The sequence below is a fragment of the Podarcis bocagei genome (genome assembly GCF_964188305.1).
Source record: "Podarcis bocagei genome assembly, chromosome: 3".
In the NCBI taxonomy this organism is placed as follows: domain Eukaryota; kingdom Metazoa; phylum Chordata; class Lepidosauria; order Squamata; family Lacertidae; genus Podarcis; species Podarcis bocagei.
The window spans coordinates 109,829,487-109,847,723 of NC_138127.1; the positions used below are offsets into that span (position 1 = coordinate 109,829,487).

An 18,237-nucleotide genomic window follows, 5' to 3' on the forward strand; every position below is an offset into this window, starting at 1 on the left:
GGCTGGTCCTTGGCACATGAAGCTCAGAGCTTGCCACATCCATCCTGCAAACAACGGTTGGCATCCCACAAGATTTCAACAGCCTTCCAGGCACCTATAAGTAGATGGACCTCTCCTTCCCCTGGCAATTGCTCTACCACTTGGCTTCTGGTACCTCCAGGATTCCCACCAACCTGCAACCATGAAGATCTTCTGCCTCTTCTCTGTCAAAAAGAGAGAGGAGGGCCGCCGAGAGAGCAAATGTCATCATTTTTGTTATGTACTGAGTTGAATAGGATCCAAACTGCAGCAGTCTGATTGGTCCTAGAACAATAGGATCCAGAATGCAGCAGTATGATTGTTTCGCAGGAGCCACCCAATCCAACTCTGGGTGGAAGTGAATCTACAATCTGATTGGCCTACAGGAGAATCCCATAATTAGCCAATCACGTGGGGCCCATTGTGTAAATCAGTGTTTTTCAACCTTTTTTGGGCAAAGGCACACTTGTTTCATGAAAAAAAAATCACGAGGCACACCACCACTGTGTGCGGAGAGGGAGATGTCAGAGCCCCGCTGCTCTCTATGGGGAATCGGATGAGAGCGGACCGCCTGTCCGCTCTCATCTGATCCCATCCGATCTGATCCCCACCCAGGACAGATGGAAAATAGGGTGGACACAGTCCGGCGCCCGCCTAGTGGGCGAAAATGTGACATTATTTTTTAAAAAATCTTTCGAATTTTTCAATTTTTCCCACGGCACACCAGGCAACATCTCGCGGCACACTAGTGTGCCGCGGAACAGTGGTTGAAAAACACTGGTGTAAATAATGTATATAAAGCAGACATTTCAGGGGAACTTCCATTCCTCACTACTCTGAGCTGAATAAAGAGCATGAAATCCACACTCGACTCCGAGTATATTTCAGTTTTAAAACTGCAGGGGGCAGGAACACATCAACATCATCATAGCAACACAGCCTTGGTCTTTGGCTGGTCCTTGGCACATGACCCTCAGAGATTGCAGCATCCATCCTGCAAACAACGGTTGGCATCCCACAAGATTTCAACAGTCCTCCAGGCACCTATAAGTAGAGGGACCTCTCCGTCCCCAGTCAATCGCACCTCCACTTGGCTTCTGGTATCTCCAGGATTCCCACCAACCTCCAGCCATGAAGATCATCTGCCTCCTCTCTTTCATCTTCCACCTCCTGCTGCTGGTGGCTCCAGGTATGGCCTTCTTCTCAGATGTTTCTTCTCTGAACTTCACATCTCTCAGCTTTCCTCATTTTAAACCTGCCTCCGAATGTTTACTTGCAGGGAATCCATAATGGATGAGTGTTGGGTTCTCTTGCCCCTCTGCCCTCCTGGAGAGCTTCCCCAATGGGGCATCTGATTGGCCCCTGCAAGAAGAAGGACTAGATGGGGCCCCTTTGGCTGATCCAGCAGCCAGTCTCTCCTTAGGATCTTCTTGCCATGCTAATCCTATAACATGAAATCTAATCCAAAGAAGCGGCTGCTTTAAAATCTTTCATCTTTGCAGTGGGGCAGAGAGTGAGCCAGTTTCCTGGGCAAGGGGGCTTCTCTCTCCAGTGGCTCCCAGGGAAGCCAGTGGCTCTGACGCAGCCTTCCCTTCAGCCTTGGCTTAAACCAGGCATGTACAACAGGTCGATCAAGATCTACCTGTCCATCGCAGGGGTGCTGCTGGTTGTTCGACAGACTAAAGAAATCGCCTCCCCTCCAAAACCTTTTTTTATAAAAAGCTCAACAACTTTGGTCACTGCCCCCATAAATAAGCCCAACAACTCTTGGCAAGGACAATGGGTAGATCACCGCATATTTTTTTTATACTTGGAGTGGATCACAGTCGCTTGGGAGTTTGACATGCCTGGCTTAGACCATCTGCTAAAGCTTCAGATGGTAGGGGAATGATCTCACTCTCCAGCCCAGACCCTTTCCCTGCATTCCTCCTGCACCAGCTGTCCCCAACCTGGTGCCCCCCAGATATCCCAGGCAGTGGGGCCTTCAGGGAAGGTGTGGAAAGTGCAAAAGGCCAGGTCTTAGGGGGAGGGGGCAGAGCAAGCGTCAAAGGGCTTTTTCCCCTTCCAGATTTCACCGAAGCCCAAAATCTCGAACCGCAATGTGTCCGTAGGGGAGGGAGATGCAAGTATTTCAGCTGCGGCATCAAGGAAAGTAGAATTGGATGGTGTTCGAGAGACAAACTGTGTTGCCGTTGAGGTGAGTTATATGGAAATGTTCATGGTGCCCAGGGCTGAAGAAAATGGGTTCCAGAACAGTTGAGGGAGCTGGGTATGTTTAGCCTGGAAAAGGAGAGGAGGAGACTTTTTTTCTCCTGTTTTGGAGGGGAAGACACAAAGCAAGATTCAGACTCAAGAAGGACTTTCTGAGGGTAAGAATCGTTCAACAGAGGAATGATCTACCCCAGAAGGTGGTGGACTTTCCCTCCTTGGGAGCTTTTAAGCAGAGGTTGGATGGCCATTCATCAAGGATTCTTTAGTTGTGATTCGAACCTTGCCTGGGGTTGGAGTAGATGACCCTTTGGGGTCCCTTCCAATGCTCCAGTTCTGCGGTTCTGGGCTATGCACTTTGGGAGGCCTGGTTGGGGCTTTGCAATCTCATCTACCTTTCCTCTGTTTATTGTCCTAACCAAGAGCTGCCCCAACCTACAAGGAGCATCTGAGTGAGTTGTACCCTCTTCATTCCTCCTTTTAAAACAGGCAGGGCTGGGAGAGACCCCTGCTGGGAACCCTGTAGAGATCACTGAGCTTGATGGACCAACGGATGGAAGACAGCTTCCGATGTCAGACGTGGGCCTGTGTCCCAGGACGCCACCCCCTTCCTTTGGGGCAGGGACCAAAACCGACATTTCTACTCCACTGTGTGCAATAAACCTCCATGTTTGCCATTCATAAATATGACAGTGTTTCTCTTTCATACCTTTGACCACCAGGAACCTGACAGCGTTTCATTTATGGCCAGAGCTGGATCTAGGGAACGGCTGTAGCTGATCCTTTCAAATATGGGGAATAGGCTGTTGTGCTCCTCACAGCATGAAACCTGTAAACTCCATTATCAAGTCATGTCTGGGGAAGCTTTGACCTTCCAGATGCAACTCCCACCAGTGGCCAATGGTCAGGGGTGGGGTCCAGAGTTGTAATCCAAGCAACATCTGTATCAAGTAATCTGACCATTCTTCTTCCTTTTAAACCTAGACCAGATTTTCACACACACCCCCCCAAGCCACTGCCTCATTTACTTATTATCCAGCCCAAAGAAGCATTCTGCGGAATTCAAAAGCTTGCTTATTTTTTGGTGACCTGTGGTCAGTCCAGTAAAGGTATTGGCTTACATTAAATATTGTATTTCAGTCCATGGTGGTATGATTCTGGTTATTCTGATTCTGATTTGTATACCATCCTTCATTTGTAGATTACGGGGCAGTTCACAACATAATAATACAAGATAATAAACACAAAATGCATCATAATAAAACAAAAAACAAATCCATATCTCCTTCAAAGCACCCTGGGGACATCATCCAATCACAGAAAATGCCCGTTCTTGTGTTGCCACCCTCTGGACATCTTTGGGGGGGGGGGGGAAACAGAATGGCCTCAGATGATGATTTCAGGGTCTTGGTAGGTTCACATGGGGTGAGGGGGTCCTTGAAGAACAGAGGTATGATGGAATGGAAGCAAGGAAGGAGGGGGAGGAGAGCATAAGATGCATCAAATCTTGAGAGTTTTGTGAGTGTCACCCAGATGATGGGGTGGAAGAACTCACCTGAGGGGCCTCACCTGTCCAGGGATGATCACAAGGTTCAATACCGCTCATCACCTGTAACCAATAAAGTTGTGGCCATATTTAGCCCATTAACCTTAAATATCTGTGTCATGTGTCTTTATTTCCACTGGGGGAGGCGGGAACTCGCTATGCAACAAATCTGTTTTCAAAATTCATTAACTAACGGACAATCCCACCACATATGACTGTACATTCCCATCACTCTGCATTTCCTCCAACAATTCTTACTTCCAGATTTTGTAATGTGATATAACCTTACCGGTGTATAATACAATTTTTGTACCAGCTTCAACCCCTGGAAACCTTTGTGTAGGTCCATGTTGTGAAAAGGTGTGCTGGGTCTTGTTTTCTGTTGGACTCTAATATATGATGTGTGAAACATATAAATACAAAAAGACAGAGAAGCCGAGACAGAACATATGATTAGGATTCCACGGAGACATGAGATTCCTCCATGTGTACAATATCCTGAAACAGGGCAGGGGAAGGTCTGAGCTCCTGCCAACCTCCTTGGTTGTTCTGATAGTGGCCAAACAGATGCCCACAAACAGGACCACAGCCTAGGAGTGTTTCTCCTTCCCACAGTCTCCTGCCATGACAATGGAGGGAGAACAAAGGCATTGTGATGAGTAGCCAGAGGTATCTTCCACGTTGTCTGGAGAACCCCCAGGATCCCCATCCCTGTCTTGTAGAATTATGGATTTGTACAGTTGGAAGGGACTGTGAGGGTCATCTAGTTGGCTCCCCTGCAATGCAGGAATCTCAGCTGAAGCATCCATGAGGTTTCCAATGTTCACATTTATTGAAAGGAAAAGCTAAAGCAAATGAGCAGACAAATACCACCCTAAACTCAGTTACAAAGATGTCAGCCTCACTGAGCACAGCAGGACTTGCTCTGGAGTAAATGGGCAGGGATGGATCCTTCTCAGAATCGCCTTCAGCAGCAGCAGTCAGCAAAGAGGTTTCTGCAGAGGTGCAGTCAAGGCTGCTGCATCTCCAGAGAAGAAATCAGGTGGTCTTCCTTTCGTCAGAGATGGTCTGCTGTAGAGGAAACACTGTGAATATGGGGGGGGGGGTATAGAAAGAGGCCAGGGATTCCCCTGGAAGAACAAAGAGCCTAATGCTATCAGAGTTGGGATTTCACGGGGGAGGGGGTTGGCTCAGACCTTAGTTCAGCTCTTTAGATTTGGTTTGACTGTGACCTGCTGCCATAGCTGTCAACCTTCCCTTTTTTGTGGGAAATTCCCTTATTCCAGCGCTGTTTCCCGCTGCTTCCCGCTGCTATCCCAGATTGTTAGATATCCCGTAGACTTGCCTAAGAATGGAAGATTTGAGACTGGGCGATAGTTGGCCATATAGGCCGGGTCTAAAGATGTTTTTTTAAGAAGCGGTTTAATGACTGCCTCTTTCATCAGGTCTGGGAAGGCTCTCTCACAGAGGGAAGCATTCACCACCCTGCAGAGCCCATCGCCCAGCCCTTCCAGGCTTGCTTTTATTAGCCAGGATGGGCAAGATTCAAGGTGACAGGTGGTTGGTTTCACGTGCCCAAGCAGCCTGTCCACATCCTCGGAGGTAACAGATTGGAATTGATTCCATGCAACTCGACCAGACAGGGCTCTAGCACTCTCCCGCCCTGGCCCTGCTCCCACGGTGGTGTCTACCTGCTTCCGAATCTGAATGACTTTATCTGCAATTATCCCCCAAGAGAGTTGAGACTCCTCAGGTGAGCTCTTCCTCCCCATCATCTAAGTGACATTCACATAAGTCACCAGGTTTGGTTCAGGTGATGCTCTCCCCCCCCCCCCCATTTCCATCCCATCATAACACCATGGGCTCAATTCCAATATCCTCTACAAGCCAATCCTTTTACTGGATGGCCCACAGTGGAGTATATATATCTGTTTAGGGCATTGTCCAAAAGGAAGTGGGTGACACCTGACCCACAGACAAGTTTATGTGTAAGACAATGGCTCTGGCCGGCCACAAGAGTGTCCTTGTGAGCATCTCAAAAGAACGAGTCAGGTTGCAGGAGCCACAACTGAGTGAAGGGGTCCTTCTGACTAATGGGTGGGCCTTCCCTCCACCCCCATCTCAGGACATCTGTTCAAGAAAGTGCATCAAAAAGGGCCACAGATGATGATCTCAGGATCCAAGTCGGTACATATAGGGAGAGGTGGCATTGGAGGTAAAGAGGTCCTGAGCTAGTTTGAGAGTTTTGCTGGAAGCAGGTTGGAAGCTAGAGGCACAGAGATGGGTTGCTGTGTGCTGAATCCAAAGCTGTGACTGAGAAGGAGGATTTTTTTGAGTGGGGGTGTTAATTCTTTGAAGCCCTGCATTTTATGCTCAGGCTGTCTGTATGTGTAAATACCTCCAGGTATCCTAAAGACAGCACAGCCTCCGCTGATCTTCATTCCAAGGAAACCGAACTCTGGGCAAGCATGGAAACCCCTGGATTTTCCTCCAACTCAGAGATATTCTCACTGCTCAGAGAGTTGGGTGCTGTGTAAAATAGTTTCAAGGAACCTGAGATGTGTTTTTTGCCCCCTTTCTCCAGCTCCATCTCTGGATCGGTTTGCACGGAAAGGGATCTCTTTGGCTTTGCTGCTCCCCATTCCCACCATTCCACACACCCCAATATCACCTTCTGATCTGGGCTAATTCCAAATTTCCCTGGGCTGAATCTGGCAGTCGCTTTAGCAAACTTTGCTGCCTGTGGAGCAACGCTTGTTCGTTAACTTAAAGCAAGACCAGGTGGGGAAATGGGACTTAGCCCTGTGACCACAGGTTCCCCACCTTGCCTGCTGGGTTTGGACTTCGGGCTCTTGGGAAAGGATGCTGAAGACATCTCCTGGGGCCCATCTCTGTGGAGATTGCAAAAGACCTGCAACTGCCTGCTAAATGTTACAGGCACTGCCCAGACCAGCACCTTACAACTGGCACTGATACTTCTCCCCTTTCTGCAAAATTAAATGGAAAAGCCTTGTCCTCACTTTGGGTGCCCACTTTTTGTAGTTTCCCCCATATATTCACAACACTGCACAGAATTTTAAACCAGTGTCAGCCAGAACTGTTGAAACAAAGCACCTAGAAAGCAACACAAATACCATAAAAGCAGCACAACACACACACACACACACACACACAGAGAGAGAGAGAGAGAGAGAGAGAGAGAGAGAGAGAGAGAGAGAACAGGGCAGTGCTCAGAGACTGTCCAGGAAAAGAGAAGGTTAAGGCTGCCTTTCCCTTAGAAAGATGGATCTGAAGAGCATGGAATAGCAACAGAACAGTTTGGTGCTGGACCGATGGGATTGTATTCAAGGCCACAGACTTCCACTTGTGGATGGGAATCCCAGCTCTTCTCCCCTGCAGATCCCACCCATTGCATCCTCAAAATCCTTTCCACAGTATTGGGCAATGTGGGATAATAGCCTCCAGATTAGCTTTGGGTGGTGCCTAGGGAGAGAAGAGGATGCAGGACTGTGAAGTTGGGGACAACCTGTTGAGTTGGAGAGGGTGGTGAGCAAGCCCAAGCGGAAATGTTTCCATATGGATTTGCAGGACTGAGCCTGAGAAGAGCCCTGCAGCTGGGTGAGGCCAAAGGAGCTTCCAGCTGGGCCCCCAAGCAGGTGTGGTGTTGGGAGATTACCTGGCTCTTGGGCATGGACTGCATGAGAACACCTCCATCGGGGCTGGACTATTTCCCCAAAACATGTTTTGTACCTCAGCTGCATGTACTTCCCACAACTATGCCTGATTTGGAACAGAGCTGTCCTTCCAAGTGTTCTCCTTCCATGAATTCTGCAAGGCAGTTCAATCAAGTAATGTGCACCAAAACATATAAAAGGTAAAGGTAAAGGCACCCCTGATCATTAGGTGCAGTCGTGGCCGACTCTGTGGTTAAGGCACTCATCTCGCTTTACTAGGCGAGGGAGCCAGCGTACATTTTTTCCGGGTCATGTGGCCAGCATGACTAAGCCGCTTCTGGCAAACCAGAGCAGCGCACGGAAATGGTGTTTACCTTCCTGCCAGAGCGGTACCTATTTATCTACTTGCACTTTGACGTGCTTTCGAACTGCTAGGTTGGCAGGAGCAGGTACCGAGCAACGGGAGCTCACCACGTCGCGGGGATTCGAACCGCCGATCTTCTGATCGGCAAGTCCTAGGCTCTGTGGTCCTAGGTTCTGCGTCCCTAATATGTATGCATATGGGTGAAAATAGCATGTAAGAATGGGGCGGGGAGCCTTGCAAAAAGGTGAATATTAGGCAAAATTACATAAAAATACCTGTGTATTGGGGGGGGGGGGAATTCACACTCAAAGGCTGATGAGTTTTCAGGAGCTTTTTTGTGTTCTAAGCAAACTGATGTGAAATTGTGACGAACGTAGGGAAGGCACCAACGTCAGGTGATTCGGGAGAGATTTGGATCAGTGGGGCAGGTTGTGTGGGGGGAAAAGGTGGAAGAGATGCAGGGGTTTCCCAATGGGAGGTAAGGTGGATTCATATAGGAGTGCAATGGAGACATGACGGGAAGCTGAGTGTCAGGAGATGCGGGAGAGATAAAACCAAGGGCTTCTTCATGCAGCTTGTAGTGAAACTATGGAACTCCCTCGCCCAGGAGGCAGGGATGACCACCAACTCTGATGGCTTGAAATCCAGACCAGGGGCTGCTGGCCATGAGGGAGATCCTCTGCCTCTGCAGTGAGAGGCCACAATGCTTCTTAATGCCAGTTCCTGGGAATCCCATGTGATCCATGGCCATTGGTAGCCTGCAAGGAGGACCTGAGTGAACACCACTCTCCCCACTTGCGATTCTGGGCCAATGATGTTCGGAGGCCTCCTGTCTCCAGCAGGGGAGGGAGAAAGTAGCCATCTTGGCTGGTAGCCATGGGCAGCCTTCTCCCCCAAGGACCTGTATCTCCTGCCTTATCTTTATCGTAGGCTGAATGCACTTCGGAAAATGCATTCTTCGAGGACAGACAGTGGTGCCATCCCGGTTTTGTGGCTGTTTTTGCAAACATAGCTTTGCACAAGAGCATTTCTCACATTGTGGGCCCACCCCTCTTGCCCAGTCCCCCCACCCCTCTCGCCCACCCCACCCCCCTCTTCTCCTTGTGCCTCTTTCCCCATATCTCCTCTCCAACTGCCACGCTTCCTTGATCAGTTGCACGGAAAGGGATGGGATCTTTCCTAAGGAGGACTTGACCAGGGCAGAGAAAGCGGGGAGGAGGTGGAGAAAGAAGAAAGCAGATTTCACCAGAGCCCAATGTGATAATTGGAGACATCAACATCTTGGGGGGAGATGCCAAAAATGGTGTGGGAGGCCTCGTTTTTTGGGATTCAAATGGCCTAATATGTTGTCATTAAGGTGAGTTATAAATGCAAACATTGGAAAAATCTGTGGTGAAAACGTGTGTGGGGAGGGGGGATTTGGGGGGTCAGACTCTACTATCCGGTGTGTCACACATACAAACACACAAACTCAGAGTCACCATTTTTAGTCCTCAACATTATCTGCAGAACTCCAGGCTCCTCATCCTTGTCTTCTTAATGAAGGGGGTCTGATGGATGTCCAAAGCCTCATTTTCATCCGAGACAGGTGAGACCCCTCAGGTGAACTCCTCCTCCCCATCATCTGAGTGACACTCACCTAAGCCACCAGGTTTGGTTCAGGTGATGCTCTCCTTCCCCTCCCTCCCTGCTTCCATCCCATCATACCACCAAGGGCTCAATTCCAATATCCCCCGCAAGCCAATGCTTTTTCTGGGTTACTCACAGTGGAGTTTAGGTTGCTGACCAAAGGGAAGTGGGAATTGCACTATAGCAACTAGCAATAAATCCCTCCATTAGCTCCAGAACCCAGAGCCAGGAAATGTCCACAGCTGGAAAATATTTTAAAGTCTGCACACAGAAGCAATTGTTGCTTCGGATAAGAAGCAAGCAGAGGTTAAAGGGCAAGTGAGCCCCTCAAAATGTGGTTCAGCCAGCCCTGCTGGATCTGGGGTTCCTCCTCCTCTTTTTGCTAAGTGAAGTCCTGGACCTCTGCCCCCAATCCAACCCTGATGCCAGCTCCCCTCTCCTCTCCTCTTGCATGCAAGTGAGTTGGCATCCTGCTCCACATCCGCAACCTGTGAGGTGTTGACACCTGGAGGCTTAGGCAAAAAGGTTGCTCATCTTGCTGTGGATCAGGGAGTGCCCTTCATCTCTTCCAATTCTTGGGGTCCTGATTCCAGGGAGGGTTAGAATCTCAAAGAGGAGTTTGCTGAGCTGGTCAGCGAACTTTCTTTGTAGGATTAGGACCTTGGCTGGCCACTGGAGTGTCCTCATCAGCATCTCAAAAGAATAAATCACAGCGCAGTTTAAAATACAAAAACATCAAAATACATACCATATTAAGAAAACAAACAATAACACCCACACATAGTGTAAAACACCATTTTTCCATTAGTCCAAGGCTGGAAGAAGAGGAATGTATTTGCCAGGCACCTAAAGGAGCAGAGTGAGCTTCCCGGGGAAGAGCAATCCACAAACAGGGAGCCACCACAGAAAAGACCTCATCTCATAGTGCAGCCCTCTTGACCTCTTGCGAAGGAGGCACGTGAAGAAGGGCTTCTGATGATGATCTCAGGGTCCAGGTAAGTTCATATGGGGAGAGAGAGGCGTCCCTTAAGATATTTTGGTCCTGAGCCCATGTGGAGTTTGAGAGCTGAGTTGGAATCATAGAACCATAGAATCCTAGAGTTGGAAGAGACCACAAGGGCCATCGAGTCCAACCCCCTGCCAAGCAGGAAACACCATCAGAGCACTCCTGACATATGGTTGTCAAGCCTCTGCTTAAAGACCTCCAAAGTAGGAGACTCCACCACACTCCTTGGCAGCAAATTCCACTGTCGAACAGCTCTTACTGTCAGGAAGTTCTTCCTAATGTTTAGGTGGAATCTTCTTTCTTGTAGTTTGGATCCATTGCTCCGTGTCCGCTTCTCTGGAGCAGCAGAAAACAACCTTTCTCCCTCCTCTATGTGACATCCTTTTATATATTTGAACATGGCTATCATATCACCCCTTAACCTCCTCTTCTCCAGGCTAAACATGCCCAGCTCCCTTAGCCGTTCCTCATAAGGCATCGTTTCCAGGCCTTTGACCATTTTGGTTGTCCTCCTCTGGACACATTCCAGTTTGTCAGTGTCCTTCTTGAACTGTGGTGCCCAGGACTGGACACAGTACTCCAGGTGAGGTCTGACCAGAGCAGAATACAGTGGCACTATTACTTCCCTTGATCTAGATGCTATACTCCTATTGATAGCATCTAGATAACATCTCCTATTGATAGCATCCAGGAAGCAGCCTGGAAGCTGGAGACACTGATTCATGTTTCCTGAGGAGGCCATCCAAAGCTGTGAGGAACTGAGAAGGATGATTTGGGGGGTGTTAATGCTGTGACCCCATCCATTTTATGCTCATGCTCTCTCTATATGTTCAAAAATATCTATATCTCCCCTCACCTTCAAGGAAACCAAACTCCGGGCAAACACTGAAACCCCTGGGTTTTCTCCATGCTCAGCAATTTGGGTGCAGTGTAGCAAGATTTTCAAGGAATCCTCACATGTGTTACTTGTCCATTTTCTCCAGCTCCATCCCTGAATCTGTTTGCATGGAGAGGGATCTCTTTGGCATTGCTGCTTCCCATTCCCACCATTCCACACACCCCAATATCGCCTTCTGATCTGGGCTAATTCCAAATTTCCCTGGGCTGCATCTGGCAGTTATTTTACCCAACTTTGCTGCCTGTGGGCATCTGATGGAGCAAGGCTTGTCAGTTAACTTGAAGCAAGACCAGGTGGGGAAATGGGACTTAGCCCTGTGACCACAGGTTCCCCACTTTGACTGCTGGGTTTGAACTTCAGGCTCTTGGGAAAGGATGCTGGAGACATCTCCTGGGGCCCATCTCTGTGGAGATTGCAAAAGACCAGCAACTGACTTGTAAGTGTTACAGGCACAGCCCAGACCAACAGCTCATGATTGGCACTGATACTTCTCCCCCATCTCCAAATTCAAATATAAAAGAATTGCCCTGACCTACTATTTCCCCCTATATATCCACAAGAATGCACAGAAGCTCAAACCAGTGTAACCCAGCAATATTAAAATGAAGCATCAAGCAAGCAACACAAATACCATAAAAGCAGCACAACACACAAACACACACTCAAACAAACAAGCAAGCAAGCAAGCAAGCAAGCAAGCAAACAAACAAACAAACAAACAAACAAACAGGACAGTGTTCAAAGAGTGTCCATAAAAAGAGAAGGCTATGCCTGCCTTTCCCTTGAAAAAATGGATCTGGGGAATATTCAAGAGCATGGAAGGGCAACAGAATAGTTTGCTGCAGCACTGATGGGGTTGGATCCAATGCCACAGACGTCCGCGTGTGCATGGGAATCCCTGCTCTTCCCCCCTACAGACCCATTGCACCCCAAAATCTATTCAAAGGTATTGGGCAATGTGGGATACAAGCCTCTAGATCAGCTTTGGGTGGTGCCCAGGGAGAGGAGAGGATGCAGAACTCAGTTGGTGAAGTTGGGGACAACCTGTTGAGTTGGAGAGGGTGGTGAGCAAGCCCAATGGAAATGTAAACCTGGTTCTTGGGCATAGACTGCATGAGAACACCTCCATCAGGGCTGGACTATTTCCCAAAAAAATGTTTTGTACCTCAGCTGCATGTACTTTCTGCAACTATACATGATTTGGAACAGAGCTGTCCTTCCAAGTGTTCTCCTTCCATGAATTCCGCAAGGCAGTTCAATCAAGTAATGTCCACCAAAACACATACAGTGGTGTAATATGTATCCATATGGGTGAAAATAGCATGAAAGAATGGGGGGGGGGGACTGCCTTGCAAAAAAAAGGGTATATTAGGTACGATTACATAAAAATGCCTGTGTATTAGTGTCAGGGGTTCAGGGGATCTGGAAGCAGCTCTGACAATTAGGAAAAAATTCACCCCAAAATGCTAATGACTTTGTGTTTCTAAGCAAACTGATGTGGAATCATGGAGAACGCATGGAGTAATTTGTCGGATGCTGACACACTGCCCTCCAGAATGCCTAGGCTAACAAGCAGCTGGATCAGTGGGGCAGGTTTTGTGTGGGGAAAAGGTGGAAGAGATGCAGGGGTTTCCCAATGGGAGGTAAAGTGGGTCCATATAGGAGTGTAATGGAGACATGACCGGAAGCTGAGTGTCCGGAGATTCGGGAGAGATAAAACCAAGGGCTTCTTCATGCAGCTTGTAGTGAAACTATGGAACTCCCTTGCCCAGGAGGCAGGGAGGACCACCGACTCTGATGGCTTGAAATGCAGACCAGGGGCTGCTGGCCATGAGGGAGATCCTACAGTGAGTAGACGCAATGCTTCTTAATGCCAGTTGCTGGGAATCCCATGTGATCCATGGCCATTGGTAGCCTGCAAGGAGGACCTGAGTGAACACTACTCTCCCCACTTGTGATTCTGGGCTAATGATGTTCAGAGGCCTCCTGTCTCCAGCAGGGGAGGGAGAAAGTAGCCATCTTGGCTGGTAGCCATGAGCAGCCTTCTCCCCCAAGGACCTGTATCTCCTTCCTTATCTTTATTGCTGGCTGAATGCATAGGACAGTCATAGAATCATAGAATCATAGAGTTGGAAGAGACCCCAAGGGCCATCGAGTACAACCCCCTGCCAAGCAGGAAACACCATCAGAGCACTCCTGACATATGGTTGTCAAGCCTCTGCTTAAAGACCTCCAAAGCAGGAGACTCCACCACACTCCTTGGCAGCAAATTCCACTGTCGTACAGCTCTTACTGTCAGGAAGTTCTTCCTAATGTTTAGGTGGAATCTTCTTTCTTGTAGTTTGCATCCATTGCTCCGTGTCCGCTTCTCTGGAGCAGCAGAAAACAACCTTGATATTCAGAGGCCTCCTGTCTGCAGCAGGGGAGGGAGATAGTAGCCATCTTGGCTGGTAGCCATGAACAGCCTTCTGCCCTAAAAATTGGTTTCTCCTGCCTTCTCTTTCTTTTCATCAGGAAAACTGAGGTGGGCTCCCCTTCTTCATCCATCAGATGCGCAAACACTCCCACACTTTATGCCTGCTTTTAATTCAGAAAGAAACTCCGAAGGGCTGTCACACTGAGGCAGGGGCAAGCTTGTTTTTTCCTGCTCATCATGGGGAGGGCCAGGTGGTCTGTAGCCCCGGGCACATGATTTTGAGGGGGCATGAGCCAGATGCCTGCTGCTAGGCGTCTCTGCCCATTGGAGCACCACCTGGCCTTGCTGCCAGGACCCTTTCCCCATGCTAAATGGCCGCCCAGCCAGTGTTGGGGGGGTCACCTGCCAGGAGCAGCCATGGCCAGGCAGGCTCCCCCCTTGGTGTGGGCAGGTGAGGAGGCAGCACAGCACGGCCCTGTGAACCCTTGGTGCCCCATGCCTGCCCAGCAATGATGGGGTCTAGGGTTGGGCTAGTGGGAAGGGTGTTGTTCACCCTCAGCGTCCAGTTTCTGGTCCCGCCTGCAAACCGCCATCAAAAGAGCACTCCTTTGCCAGGGGAAATCAAAAGATGCTGTGCCACTGTGGGGAGAAAGCAAGACACAAACCAACAGATGCACTTTCTGAGTTGTTCAACGGTGGAATGGAGCCCTTCAGAAGGTGCCTTATTCTCCTTTGGAGGGAGATTTTGAGCAGAGGTTGGATGGGCACCTGTCAGGGGTGCTATAACTGTGATGCCTGCATTGCAGGGGTTGAATTTGATGATCCTTGGTGTCCCTTATGTAAACCTATGATTCTGTGGTCTTTGGCTGGTCCTTGGCACATGCCCTTAAGGGCTTGCAACATCCATCTTGCAAACGACGGTTGGCATCCCACAAGATTTCATCAGTCCTTCAGTCACCTATAAGTAGAGGGACCTTTCCTTCCCCTGTCAACTGCTCTTCCACTTGTCTTCTGGTACCTCCAGGATTCCCACCAACCTCCAGCCATGAAGATCTTTTGCCTCCTCTCTGTTGCCGTCCTCTTCTTGATGATGCTGGCTCCAGGTAAGGCCTTCTTCTCACATGCTTCTTCTCTGAGCAGCTCCACAGCTCTCCACTTTATTCGTTTTAAACTTGCCTTTGAGCACCACTTGCAGTGACTCCCAAAGAGGTGGGATCTTGCCCCTCTGTCTTCCTGGAGAATATCCCAAATGGGGCTTCAGGTTGGACCCTGGGAGAAGAGGATGCTGGACTCGATAGGCCACCTTTGGCCAGAGCCACCAGCCAGTCTCTTCTTATTACCTCATTCATGTGATCCACGGAAGCTCTTGCTTTCAAATTTGTAATAATGCCCTTCAGCAAACTCAGCTTTGCGGTGGACAAAAGAACGGGCCAGTTTCCTGGGCAAGGGGGCTTCTCTCTCCCAGTTTGCCAGTGGTCGCCCAGGGAAGCCAGTGACTCTGACGCAGCCTTCCCTACCAGCTTGGCTCAGACTCTGTCCTGGAGGTGAAGGGAGGCAGCAGAAGGGACTGGCTCTCTGCTCCAGCCCTGCATTCTTACTGCACCAGCATTCCCCAACCTGGTGCCCTCTGGGTGTCCAAGCCAGCGGGGCCATGGTGGAAGAAGTTGTGGAAGGTGTGGAAGGACAGTCCTGGGAGACAGAGCCTTCAAAGTCTTCTTATTCTTCCTCCAGATTTCACCAGAGCCCAAGCTAATTGCAGGCCAAGATGTCAAAGGCAGAGAGGGATACTGCAATATCGTAGGTGCTGGCCTCCCCGAAACACACTTTTTCAGTGTGGTCGCCAATGGTGTTGCCGCAGAGGTGAGTTAAATCAAATTAATTGTGTTTCATGACTCCAAATGCATGTGACGCATCTCTCTGCCCCCCCCCCACTCCACTTCTCTCTTAATCTTTACATCCGCTGTGAGTTGGAACAATATTAGTGTGCACACTGGGGGGCTGACAACCCTTTCCTCTCCGCTTGCTGCCCCCATGAAAGCTCTCTGACCCCTCAGCCACAACTCCCCTTAGCCTCCCTTGGCTGAAAGAACAGCTCTTCATGGCATGAGAGGGTGGGGGCTCAGTTGCTGACCCTCCTCAAATAGCAAAGGCAACATGTGTGAAACATCCCTGTGAAGGTGGTTATTGAATCACAGAATTGCAGAGTTGGAAGGGAAAGAGTTCAATGCACAGCAACACAATGATCTGCTCAAAGAAGGAAGAAGGAAAAAGAACCACATTAGAAAAAAAGTGTGTATGGCAGCCAAGCCCCGCTCAAATCCACCCAAGTGCATACAAGAAATGCTCAGAGGTCTCTCCTACAATCATGGAATAGAAATGTAGCGTTGGGAGGGACCGAAGGGGTCATCTAGTCCAACCCTCTGCAAAACAGACCCTCTGTGTGCAATTGGAACTCTGACAACAGTTGGAGTCACTGGTTTGGGTTTTCAGAACCACCACCACCACCCGTTTTAATAGTGTTTTCTCTCGCAGGATACTAACTCTGCAGATCTCCGGTGCAAGACCTCTGGTGAAAGGAAGACCACCCTGCTCTCCTCTGATGTGCAGCTTCCTCGACTGCACCCCCATCTCTGCTGGGGAAGAAACCACTTTGCTTGATGCTGCTGAAGGCGATGCTGGGAAGGAGTCAAGAGGGAACCATCCTGTCTGCCTGTCTACTCAGGAGTAAGCCCCACTGTGTCCAGTGGGGCCTGACTCCTTAATAAGTGGGCTCGGGATTGGAGCTTGGATTTGGTTTGCCTGCAAAAATGCTTTAGCTTCTTTTTAATAAATGCAAGCATTGGAAAACTTTGTGTTGGTTCATGGTGTGAAAACGTGTGCTGGGTTGAGGGCATTATTTTGGTCAGGCTCTCAGACCCTTTCTCTCTCTCTCTCTCTCTCTCTCTCTCTCTCTCTCTCTCTCTCTCTTTCTCTGCCAGTCAGTGGTGCCATCCAGGCTTTGTGGTTCTTTTCCAAACATGGCTTTGCACAAGGACATTTCTCACATTGTAGGCCCCCACCTATCCCAGGGGTCTCCCTGCCCCTTTCTCTGTGTCTCCCCTCCAACTGACCTGCTTCCTTGGGCAGCTGCACAGAGAAGGATGTTTCACAAACAGGAATGGATCAGAGTGTATTATTTTATTATTATTATTATTATTATTATTATTATTATTATTATTATTATTATTATTATTCAGTGTATTTTTCTAAAATAATGTTTAGGGGTAGAGTACTCTCATTTTCCTACTCATATTGAAATACTGCCCCTCAGTGAGGCCAAACTTAGATTTACAAAATGTTCAGGGGTATTCATGCCCCTGTGTCCCCCCCAAAATAATAATAATAATTATTATTATTATTATTATTATTATTATTATTATTATTATTATTATTATTTTATTACTTTTCCCCCACCCATCTGGCTGGGTTTCTCCAGCCGTTCTGGGTGGCCCCCAACAGAATATTAAAAACACGATAAAAGATCAAACATTAAAAATGCCCTAAACAGGACTGACTTCAGATGTCTTCTAAAAATCAAATACAGTGGTACCTCGGGTTCAGAACTTAATTCGTTCTGGAGGTCCATTTCTTAACCTGAAACTGTTCTTAACCTGAAGCACCACTTTAGCTAATGGGGCCTCCTGCTGCCGCTGCACCGCTGGAGCACGATTTCTGTTCTCATCCTGAAGCAAAGTTCTTAACCCGAGGTACTATTTCTGGGTTAGCGGAGTCTGTAACCTGAAGTGTATGTAACCCGAGGTACCACTGTAATTGTTCATTTCTTTGACATCTGATGGGAGGGTGTTCCACAGGGAAGGGGCCACTACCAAGAAGGCCCTCTGCCTGGTTTTCTGTAACCTTAGTTCTCGCAGGGAGGGAACCGCCAGAAGACCTTCGGAGGTGGACTCCGGTGTCCGGGCTGAACAATGGGGATGGAGATGCTCCTTCAAGTATACTGGGCTGAGGCAATTTAGGGCTTTAAAGGTCAGCATCAACACTTTGAATTTTGCTTGGAAACGTTCTGACTCCCAGTCACCAGTATAGCTGTCACATTCTGTATTAGTTGTAGTTTCCAGGTCACCTTCAAAGGTAGCCCCACGTAGAGTGTATTGCAGTAGTCCAAGCAGGAGATAACCAGAGCATACACCACTCTGGTGAGATAGTTCATGGGCTGGTAATAATAATAATAATAATAATGGAAAGGATGCCGAAGACATCTCATGGGGCCCATCTCTGTGGAGATTGCAAAAGACCAGCAACTGCCTTCTAAACATCACTGGGCAGGACACAGCTCAGACCAACATCTCACAGCAAGCACCAATCCTTCTCTCTCCTCTCCAAAATAAAATTTAAAATTTCTCCTTGTTGTCCCCTTCCTCCTTTTCCTGGGAGCCAAAATGGGGACTTCCCAATGTTGAGGGGACCACCTGCAAAGCAAA

General features: G+C 48.8%; 2 long non-coding RNA genes across 2 annotated transcripts in view; one reads left to right on the forward strand and one right to left on the reverse strand.

Annotated features, from left to right (window-relative positions):
- LOC308584226 overlaps nt 1–18,237 on the reverse strand; it is a 66,144-nt gene that overhangs the window by 18,099 nt on the left and 29,808 nt on the right. The gene's annotated exons all lie outside the window — the stretch shown is intronic.
- Nucleotides 14,733–16,583, forward strand: LOC308584189. The gene is made up of 3 exons (XR_014006601.1): nt 14,733–14,862; nt 15,491–15,619; nt 16,292–16,583. It is a non-coding gene; the product is annotated as an uncharacterized lncRNA (long non-coding RNA).